The sequence below is a fragment of the Gavialis gangeticus genome, unplaced genomic scaffold (genome assembly GCF_001723915.1).
Source record: "Gavialis gangeticus isolate Ggan-Ray unplaced genomic scaffold, GavGan_comp1, whole genome shotgun sequence".
Lineage (NCBI taxonomy): Eukaryota > Metazoa > Chordata > Crocodylia > Gavialidae > Gavialis > Gavialis gangeticus.
Window position 1 is genome coordinate 142105996 of NW_017729024.1, and position 11631 is coordinate 142117626.

The 11631-nt window shown below is 45.5% G+C and overlaps 1 protein-coding gene across 1 annotated transcript in view; it reads right to left on the minus strand.

Moving 5' to 3' along the window:
* Positions 1-11631, minus strand: part of LOC109297797 (ras-related protein Rab-3C-like) — a 178232-nt gene that overhangs the window by 11107 nt on the left and 155494 nt on the right. The gene's annotated exons all lie outside the window — the stretch shown is intronic.

Genomic DNA, 11631 nt, shown 5'->3' on the forward strand with positions numbered 1-11631 from the left:
CAAAAGCCTTGCTAAAATCAAGGTACACCACATTCATTGGTCTCCCCACATCCACAGAGCCAGTCACTTGATCATAGAAGGCGAATCAGGTTGGTCAGGCATGACTCGCCCTAAGTGGATCCATGCTCACTGTTCCTAATCGCCTTTTTCTCCTCCAAGTACTTAGAAATGGATTCCTTGAGGATCTGCTCCATGATTTTTCCAGGGACTAAGCTGACGCTGACTGGTCTGTAGTTTCCTGGATCCTCCTTCTTCCTCTTCTTAAGTATGGGCACTATGTTTGCCCTTTTCCAGTCATCTGGGACCTCTCCTGATCACCATGCATTTTCAAAGATGATGGCCAATGGCTCTGCAGTCACATCAGCCAACTCCCTCACCATCCTCAGGTGCATCCCATCTGGCCCCATGGACTTGTACATTTCCAGCTTTTCTAACTAGCCCCTAACTTGTTCTCTCACCCCTGTTGACTGCTCACCTCCTCCCTAAGCTCTGCTACCTGGTGAGAATAGTCTGAGAGCTGAGCTGGCCTCTGAAGACTGAGGCAAAAAAGCCACTGAGCACTTAAGCATTTTCTGCATCCTCTGTCACAAGGTTGCCTCCCCCATTCAGTAAGGGACCTACACTTTCCCTGATCCTCCTCTTGCTACCGACATACTTGTAGAAACCCTTCTTGTCACCCTTCACATCCCTTGCTAACTGCAACTCCAATTGCACTTTGGCTTTCCTGACTTCATCCCTGCATGCCCAAGCAATGCTTTTATATTCTTTCCCAGGTATTTGTCCAAGTTTCCACTTCTTATAAGCTTCCTGTTTGTGATTTAGTTTACTGCAGAGTTCCCTGCTAAGCCAAGTTGGTCTTCTGCCATACTTGCTAGTATTCTTGCACATGAGGATGGTTTGTTCCTGCACTCTCAGTAAGGATTCTTTAAAGTACATCCAGCTCTCCTGGACTCCTCTCCTCCTCAGATGGGATTCCCAGGGGATGTTACCCATCAGGTTCCTGAGTGAGTTGAAGTCTGATTTTCTGATGTCCAGGGTCCTTACCCTGCTGCTCTCTCCATCCTTCCTTTCCTCAGGATCCTGAACTCAATCATCTCATGGTCATTGCTGCCCAAGTTGCCATCCACTACATTACCCACCAATTCTTCCCTGTTTGTGAGCAGCAGGTCAAGAAGGGCATGGCTCATAGTTGGCCACTCCAGCACTTGCACCAGGAAGTTGCCCCAATACTTTTCAAGAGCTTCTTGGATTGCCCGTGCACTGCTGTATTGACCTCCCAGCAGATGTCAGGGTAACTGAAGTCCCCCATGAGAAGCAGGGCCTGTGATTGGGAAACTCCCACTAGCTGCTTGAAGAAAGTCTCATTCACCACTTCCTCCTGGTCTGGTGGTCTATAGAAGACCTCACCATGACATCATCTTAGTTGCTCTCTCGTCTGACCCTAACCCAGAGACTCTAAACAGGCCTGTCTCCAGCTTTATACTGGAGCTCTGAGCAATCGTATGGCTCTTTTACATAAAGTGCAACTAATCCTTCTCTTCTCCCCTGTCTGTCCTTCCTGAACAGTTTGTACCCTTCCATGACAGTGCTCCAGTCATGCAAGCTCCCACCAAGTCTCTGTTATTCCAATCACGTCATAGTGCTGTGACTGTGTAAGGACTTCCAATTCTTCCTGTTTGTTTCCCATGTTCTGTGCATTTGTGTACAGGCACCTGAGGTAACTAACTGATCGTCCTGATTTCTCAGGAAGTATGAGAGTACCTCCCTTGTTGTCCTTCCTGCTCACTCTTTCTCCAGGTCTCCTGCTTCCCCTCTTACCTCAGGGCTTTGGTTTCCATTCCCTGGCAAACCTAGTTTAAAGCCCTCCACACTCGGTTAGTGAGTCTGTCTGTGAAGATGCTCTTCCCTTTCTTTGTCAGGTAGATCCCATCTGTTCCCAACATCTGTTCCCATCTGTTCCCATTTGTTCCCATCCGTCTTTTTGGAACAACATCCCATGGTTGAAGGAACTAAATCCCCGCTAACAACACCACCTGTACAGCCAGGTGTTGACATGCAGAATGCACCTGCTCCTGCCTGGGCCCTTTAGCTTGACCAGAATGATCAACAAGAACACAACCTGAGCCTCAGACCCCCTCACCCTTGCACCCAGATCCCTGTAGTCTTTTTTGATTTGCTTAGGGCCTCCCCTAGAAGTATCATTTGTGTCCACATAGATGAACAGAATGGGGTAGTAGTCAGAGGGCTGGATGAGCCTCACCAGTCTCTCCATGACATCTCCGATCCAGACCCTGGGCAAGCAGCAGACCTCCCGAGACAACAGGTTAGGTCAGCAGATGGCCTCCTCTATCCCCCGCAGAAGGGAGTCTCCAACCACTACTACCCATAACTTCTGCTTGGTGGTGGTCGTTTGAGTCCTTCCCACCTTGGTGAGGCCTGGCCTGTCTTCCTCCATCAATGGAATGTGCTCCTCCCTCTCTGCTGTTAGGGATGAATGACTGCAACTGGAGGTGAAGATCTTGGCTTGCTGCTGGAAGTCACAAGCTTCCACCCTTTTGGGTGTCCATTTCCTCTCTCTTCTTTAGCGCTGCACCTGGCATTTCTTCCTCTACAGTCCCAGAGGTCTTCTCCAGCACCAAATCAAAAAATGCCTCATGACAAAGGATGCTTTGGAGCCTTGCCACCTCCTCCTGTAGTTCTCTTGCCTGTTCCCTAAGAGAGACCACCAGCAGGCACTGCTCACACTGCAGGCACTTTCTGACATGGCCATCACTGGAAGGAACCTGCAGGCTGCAGTTCCCACAGTGCCAAACCTGGACCTGGGTGGAAACAGCAATGGTGAGTGGTCTTGCCTGGACAGAAGTCTCACAGGTGCAAGCACAGGCAGTGGCAGTGGCTCTGGCATTGTGATGTTTTCCAGCCATTTCCCTGTGTCTCTTAGTCTGCCTTCTCTCTCTTACTGCTCTTCTTCCAAGCAGACCTTCTCTAGCAACCTCACCTGGAACTGGCCTGCTTATTTCTCATTGGGCCCAAAGTTTTCCTTTTTTCCCTGCTTCTCACACCAAGCCAAAAGATTTGCCCCTCAAAGAAGGGGAGGAAGGGCCCACAAGCTGGACTCAGAACTGGCCTGCAAACTGCCTGCAAACTGCTTACCCTGTTTGCAGCCCCTGTTTGCTGGCTCTCTGGTCACCGGCTGACAGTTACTGAAAGTGCTGGTCCAGAAGCCGTAACAGGTGCAATTGACCTGCAGCTGATATTTAGTCATGGTGAGATGTTGTTGGCACGTTTGGCTTTGTAAAGTTGCTTCTTTGTGCCTGATAGCCTCTGTTGTGCTGCAGAAATCCAAATAAGTTTTCCTTGTGGGGATTGATATGTGCAATGCTTATCTGCCAAGTTCCTAAGGACTCATATTACATGTTAATTAATACAGTTTAAATTGCCTAGTTCTGACTACTCTAGTCTGCATTAACTCTAATCCTCATTCAATGAGGATTAGTTAATTCGTACTGGAGCCAATTTTAATTTAGACTACAGATGCCAATGTGGAAATAGTGACAGCTGTAGTCCAGAATAAACCTAGAGAAACATAATTTCTATAAATGGCCTTAGTTACTGCACATCTGAGGGTACAGGGCAGTGCACTGGGAACTGTTCATACAACATTCATAGCATCAGTGAGAGGTGTGGGGCCAAACTCTATGCATTGGTTTAAATATTTTCCCCTTGCTTTTCCTTCTGGAAAACACAATGATGAGGAGTAACAAGAGGCATTATAAATAAACTGGACCTTAGGATTGCTCATGTTAGTTTAATTAATTTAACAGTACTATTCCATTCTTTCAAAACAGAACGACAGGATAAATGGAGAGGTGGTACTATGACTGGTGTATATTTCCTTGCTTGCTGGAAGCTTTTAATGCTTCCTGAGAGTTTCACACAGCTGATGATAGTTCAGATCCATTGGCAAGTGGGTGGAAGAAGAGGATTTTCTACATGTTCAGCACCTATCCTGGAACTAGAATGATGCTTGGCAGCACATATCTGGGCACTGGGCCATTGGTAATCCTTTAGTATAATGATTTTTTTTCACAATTGCTAGCATCTACTTTACAGAAAGTTGGGGGAAGAGGTCCATTCCAAATAGGCTGATTTGGTCAGAGAGCACAAGACAGGTTCTGTTCTCAGGCAGGTCTATACTGTAGTCCAAGGGTGTGAGTGCAGCTTTTGTAGATATACTCAAGCTAGGTTAGTCTGAGTTCTATAGTAGCCCAGCTGCAGCAGCATCTTCTACATCAGTCCAACTGTTAAACATAGTAAAGCCCATGCTGAAACTAGTGAATATTCTGCAGCCATACCTTTGGATCACAGTACAGATATATCCTATTAAACTGGTATAAAAATCAGGCCATTGATTTGGGGATAATTTATTCCATATTTGCAATGGAGCTAAAAAAAAGCCAATTGATGTAGAAAAACAGGCTATCAGTACTCTTTTGAGAGGCACAACAGGTATCCAAAACAACCAAAGATCAGCTTTTCCATCTCCCTTGACCTCATGGAGTATGGAGCATGGGAGCATCCATCCATCATTCAGCTTCTCATCTTATGTAGCAAACACAGAAAGCACACAGAGAAGAAGAGTATCCCATGTCAGTGGTGACATATAGGGGGTGCACGGAGGTGCATGCGCACCCCCTGAGAGTGCTGGTGCACCTCCTATCAGCCAGCGTTCCCAGGCAGAGGTGGTAGGCAAAAACACTGGTGCCCCCCTGAGAGCACCAGCTGGGGAGTGGGGGCTCCCCCGGAAGTGCTAGCGCTGTCCTGCAAGTGTCAGTGGCATGCATGGAAGTGCCAGTGGCATGCTACTGCCACTTGTATGTCGGTGGGATAGGCCGCAGGGGACCCTGCCCAATCAATGACTGGCCACTGTGGGGGGCAAGTGCCCCCCCCCAACTCAAGAGGAACTAGTTGCCCATGCTCCATGTCTTGCTGATCTCCATAGCATACAACAGTCATATTCTTTGGTAGATACAACCTACCCAGCTATGTCCACAGTTTGAATAGGTTTGATGAAAGGGACAGCAGCTGACATATGTAGAGAAGGAGCACTGCTTTCCAGCTACCAACAGAAACAAGGGACATATGAGGGGGGCTAAAAGGGACCAGGTTCAGGGTGGGAAGAGGAGATGGAAAAAGGCATGAACCTGAAGAATGGTAAACGGCAGAATTAGGGAGAATGAAACTTCAAGCTCTTGGAAATCTCAATGGAGGTGGTGTCAGCAAAACAGGAAAAGAGGCTGACTATGACCCACTTGTCACAGTATGTAGGGGAAGGCTGATGATGAGTCTATATACAAAGCAAAAGAGAAAGGAGAGAGCAATCTAGAAGACAGAGGACAAGGATCTGAGAAACCCAGATTCTAGGCTCCAGATTCAACCAGAGGTTGTAAGAAAAAATGGGTGCAAGGTAAACATTTATCTTCTCATTCCCACTAGAATGCTATAAGCATGGGGGTTTGGGCTAGGTATTGCCCTCATTCCCTCCTGTTGAAACTGATTCACTGGACAGCCACTGCTATGTGTGACCAGAAGGAAGGTAAATGAGAAGGCCTGTGGCTCAGTGAGATAGTTGTCTTACCTAGCTGTAGGCATGCCTGGGTTCTAGCCCTTGCTGCTACATCAGTGGAGTTGCTGCAATTTGCAGCCATTAGTCTAACATGGAGAGATTGCAGTGGGATAGCCTTCTGCCTCACATTTCAGGTTTTTCCAGGACTCAAGCAAACTGGAATAGGATCATACTTACACGTCAAATAGGCTGAATAGGATCTCTCCCCAAAGGCATGCCCAGATCGCACAAGGCAGAATTCTGCGGGGGTATCCTGGACTAGCTTACTATATGTGTATCTGTATGCAGACCTGCTGAAATGCTAGCTGAGAACCTTAGCTGTAGCCATGCAGATTCTGCTTCCTGAGGGAGAGTGGCAGTGACAAAAAAAGTGAAATCAACTGAAAACAAAACATAGGTTGGCCACATGATTTCATAAAGCGACCCCTTTTTTTTGCTGGGAAAGTATATGTGGAGGAACCTTGGTCAAAAGTGCAAATGTCCAATCTGTTCTTCATTTTGTTATAACTATTTTGCAGCCAGCTATACCAGAGTCTTCTGCTGACTCACACTTGAAATATTCTACTAGGTTTAGAGACCTGTGTTTTCATAATGACTGTGCAGCAGAGCCACAGACCTACCCATTTTAATTTTTGTTCAAGCTTTTCTTTTCACTGCTGCTTGTTAACAGAACGAAGAGACTTTCTATGCGAGGCAGCAGTCTCAGGGTACACCCTGTTCCCACCACCTGTGATGTGCTGGATCACAGATGTGGATGAGACAGTACAGATCAGATTACCACAAAAGATGACGTCAGGGAGGGAGGTGGGTGGATGACAGTGGATGGAACAGAAGATCATCAGAGTAGTGCCTGTATGTGAATGTTGCATTAGGAAGATGCAAGAGGACGATCTTAAATCTCTTTTTTCCTTTGTCACCCTCTGTCTTCATTCTTCTCTACCTACTTTCCCTTCATTACACCTCTTACACCACAGTAGACCTTGCTCCCTTATCTCTACCTGTTTTGCATCAAGACCAATTTAATAAAGCTGACAGTAGCAGCAGCTGAGACCCATCACACCAGGCTCCAGTGGGTGCTGGAATAGCTCTTTGTGCTGCAGTGTGGTGTACGATAAAATGCAAGTTGCTTTATGCTGCCAAGCCCATGGTATGATAAGGACTAAAGTCCTTGGAGAACTGGGTTCTCTTTCCCCTTAATTATCCAATGACTTTGGCACAGGAGAAGTAGTTTTTTCTTTCCTCCTATTTCAGAGGAAACTTCTGTCCACTCTTTCCACAGCTATCTCAAGAAACACCAAAACTAGCTTTGGACACTTTTCTTATTTTCAGACTTCAGGCACATGTTCATTTGTAGCCCTACAAAGCTTGCTGCTGTTGCCCTGCTCCACCAAACAGCTGATCAGCTACCAATCAGGTGTTCAGCAGAGTGGGGCAGCAGTATAACGGCCTTGATCACGAGAGCTGGAGCTCCACTCTCTGCAGTGACTGTTACAGAGCTGATCTAGTGAACAGCTAACCCACTGAACAGGGCAGCAGAGGCTCTGTAAAAGTCACTACAGTGCGTACAGCTGTAGCTCTTTTCCCTGTGGTCAGGGAGTCAGCTGCTCCCTGGAAGAGATGAGGGAGAGCAGACGACTCTGGGATGCTGGGGGTCTGAGACACACTATAGTGATAGATGTAACTTGACACATTACCTGTAACACAACAAATACATTTTTGTTGGAAACAGGAACTTTTTTGTGGTGGATCTGCCCACTTTATGATGGATCCACATATTTTGTGGTGGGTCCACCATCTTTGTAGCACTACAAATATATGGAATGCATGGCCATTCACCTTTTGTAGTGCTATAAGGACATATATTATGCTACAAAAGTAATGTGTCCAATATCTGTCTTGCCCTAAATCTTCCCACTCCAGAGCTGGCTTGATCAAGCCCTTTGGGGATTGTGTGGAGAGATGAAAAAGTGACATAATGAACCTCAGGCTTTGAACCATGGGGGACCCAAGGTTTGACCAAACTAGCCCTGTTTCTTTTCAACTTTCCTGAGACTTCATGAGAATAGGATCTGATGAAAGGTTCCTATTTATGTCAGGTCTGTTCCTGCCTCGCTGGTTTCAATGAAATAAAAAATAAACATTTTACAATATTTAAAGCTATTGAGCAGCTGGAGTCTTAATTAAAAGTAATGTAATTCAGGATATACTCTATGAATACCATGACAGATGGATTTAACACGATTTTTTAATTGTATAAATAGTAGCCCTAAAAGATATAAACAGGCTGAAGTGATGCCTTGCCTCCCACCTCCAGCTTTCACCTTCATTAATTTCTCAGAGGTTCATAAATGCTCATTAATAACACTGTTAACCTATACTTCTAAAAGAAGAGAAAGACAAGTATAGGAAAGAGAAGAGAACAGATGAACGGGATTATATGGAAAACCATAGAATGTAGGATGTGGGACTGAACAGCACGTCCTTGACCAATGAGTCTAGTCGCCTGTGTTCATTTACCAAAGAATCCTCCAAAATCACCACTTCAAATTTTCACACACAACTACAGCGCACAAAAACTAGTCATGCCAAGAACACTTTATAATATGTTACAGGTAAAAGCTAGGGAAAAGAAGGCATTGCCTAGGCTGTGCCACAGGAAGTAATAGAAAAGGAGTTAATTAACAGAACAACATCTAACAGCTTGTCTTCATTAGAAAATAGAACAGATTTCAAGGAGGCATGTCAACCAGTACAATGATAATAGCACAGCTCTACAGTCACTACAAACAGCCATAAGCTTGTGTTTAACATTGTGTTAGATGGTCATAGTCAATCCTGCTAAATGTATGACACAGCTTGTTTCTTTCTACACTGGCAGCTATGTTGTATTAAACATGACTCCTTAAAGACATATTTTATCATAAGTTACCTTTCTAGTGAACATGAGTTTAAATTGTGGTTGCTGTCATAACTGCTCATGGTGGCTATTAGAATATAATATTTTGAGGCCTAGTAAGGGATTAGAAAGTTAGATGAGACGTGGCCTTGGGAGAGCTCACTGTCTCATGCAAAGTACAAAAAAAGAAAAACATTTGGAATTACTGGAATAGAATCATTTATAAGCAATGCTATTAAGTATCACCACTCTTCGAAGGGTCATCCACCCTGCCAGTGTAGCCCAGAGATAAAGTGACATAGGGCAGAATTCTATTTCACTTAGTGGACTAGCAAAGTGTACCTTAAGAGTATTCTGAGTTACCCAATTCTAATACACCTGCTGAGTACGTAAGTGCTCTTGTTATAGGAACAGGGAGATGTCGGCACATATCTGGAGGATGATCCTCTCCGTATAATGGGTGAAGTTATGCATGCAGAAAGGATAACAGAATTTCTCCTGCACTTCAGTAAGGTAACTCAGAGTTAGTCTTGAGTTGTACGTTAGTGAAGTAAAATTCTTCCTAGAGTGTCATATTCAGTCTGCAAGAAAGCCTCAGGCAGTTCAGAGATAAGATTGGAAAGACAGGTCCCATCTACACAATAAAACAGACCTTCACAGTTATTGAGTGAGGACAGCTCTGCTGTGGACATAGTCTGTGACACAGTAATAACTGTATTGTAGGTTAATGTTAATGGGAATGCTACATCTTTAATTTCTCCCTTAGGAAGGGCTACTTTTCAGATCAGTAAAAGGATTATACTACAGGACATAGATATGAAGAACTAACAGGTTTTTCCTTTTCTGCCTCCTCAGTACAGATGATTTCCATCAAAATTCTGCTTGCACTAATGTTCTTTATGGCTTCAAGGTATTGCTGGAAGGAGTACATTGAAGGAACACCTCACATTCAGGCCTGAACACAATCTTTTTGTTACACAAACAACAAAATCCTTCACTTCTGTTTGTCATCAAACAACTATACATATAAAAGAGCTTTGCATCTGAAAAAGCAATGGTACCTTTCCACTACAGAAAAGTAAAACAGGCGGGGGGGTTTGAGCCTTTAAGTCAGTGGATAAACGTGTATTATAACTAAATAGAAGATTCCAGTGTTCTCTGGTGCTATCTGTTTTTTTTATGCACATTAGCATTTTATGCTCAAAGAAAGGGAGGAACCAGGAAAGAGAAGGCTAACACATTTATGCACAATCTAGTTATGTTTGTTTTTAACACTAAATTCAATGTTGCTGTATGTCAGTAGTAAAGATCCCTGGCTGTCCCAGGTTTGACACTGCAGCCACCTGCAGAAGCAAAATAGGGCTTTCTGTTGTTGTTGTGCAGTAAGTTCCATCTATCCCCTCTATGGCTAGGGACAGACATTACACATAAACCGGTTTAAGTGATCAGAAACTGGTTTAAACCTGTAACAGAACATAAGTTCAGGGCACATAAACCAGTTTGAAAATGGTGGAAACCGGTTTGAGATAAACCTGGTTGAATGTAGTATCAGACAGAAGTGATTGACTCAAACCGTTTTATGCAACGTCTGTCCCGGACCCCTTACTGGTTTAAGATAAACCAGACTCCCCAAGCTTCCAGGCATGCTGTCTGGGCTTGGCAGGGCTTTCTGCTCCACAGCAGGATTAGCCCCTCCTCCCTTTCTGGAGCTTGGCAGAGTCTGCAGGCATCTGCCTGACTTCTCCCTGCTAAGCAGGGATTATTTCCTCTGCCCCTTTGCCTTGCACCTCTCAGCATTAGCTAGCAGGCTATGTGCTGGCTACAGTCCATGCTGTGGGAGACAACAAAGGCAGACAGGCTTTTTGGAGATAATCAACAGGTATCTGGTAATGTCCTTCCTTGGAAAAGCTGTTTAAGAAGAGCTTGAACTAATGGAGAGAGGCTTTGTTTTCTTAACAGGTTGATAAACACTGAGTTATGGGTGATAAACATTACCTGCTGGGCTGCTCAGGGAGGGGGACGGGACAGGACAGGACATCAGAATATCCTGCCAGAGCCTGGCCACGCACCCCTCAGCTCAGCCCTGTGGAAGGGAAGGGAGGGCTTTTCCAGTACTCCCCGGCTTCTAGCCTGAGCCACTGCTGGCATGTGCCTGAGCTTTTTCAGTCTAGAGATGTCTGTATGGTTTTAAACCAGTTTAGCCTAGCCAGGTTAGACTAACCTGCAAAGATTGAATCAATTAAGTCTCAGGCTTTTCGAATGTCTGTCCCTAGCCTTTATGTGCCTAACTACAAATTGCCATCCTCAAAACATGGCTTCAACTGCTGCCTAATGCTGAAGGCACCTAAACTCCCCAAACATTGTCAGTTTTTACATTTAAACCCCCTATGTTCTGATTTTGAACATGTCAAGTGCCTCTGGCTTGATGTGTCTGAGCAGTATAGGTTCCTGTTTTATGCCTAATCCCTATTGGGTTCTATAAACTAGGTATTTCTTCACCCCATTCACTTGCAGGAGCCAATATACTTGTCCAGAGGCGCTCAACCTCCAGCCCACGGGCCAGATCCATCCCCCAGAGCCATGTCATCTTCCCCATCATGTTCCCCATGGACCTGTGAGGTACCCCTCCAGCCTTGGTGCAGAGGTCCTGGAGCCTGATCCTCATCACATTGGGGTGGTGCAGGCCCACACCTGGATGGGCCTTGAGACCTCGCACTACTTCCACCTGGCCCAGATCAGGCTCTAACTAGGCGGAGTGGCACAGGGCCATGATGCTCCATACTGGTGTACAGTGGGCAGTGCAGGACCCAATCCAGCCTGTGGACTGGCCCCATAGCACTCATCTGGCTCACAGGGCACCACTACACTAGGCAATCTTAAAGCACACCTGATTGGGCTCTTCACCAAAATAATTGCAACAGGAAGTGCCCCCTTTTATCCATGAGATGACTATTTACCCATGATGAAGGAACCCTCACTCCAATTCCCACCTTTTTCTCAGGGACTGAAACCCAAATCTCCCATTCCCATTGCCACACTATAGGATACACTACCAGTGTAAGTGGCGGTGGCCTCTCAGCCTTCCCTGATAAAGCTCTTCCATTCTGCC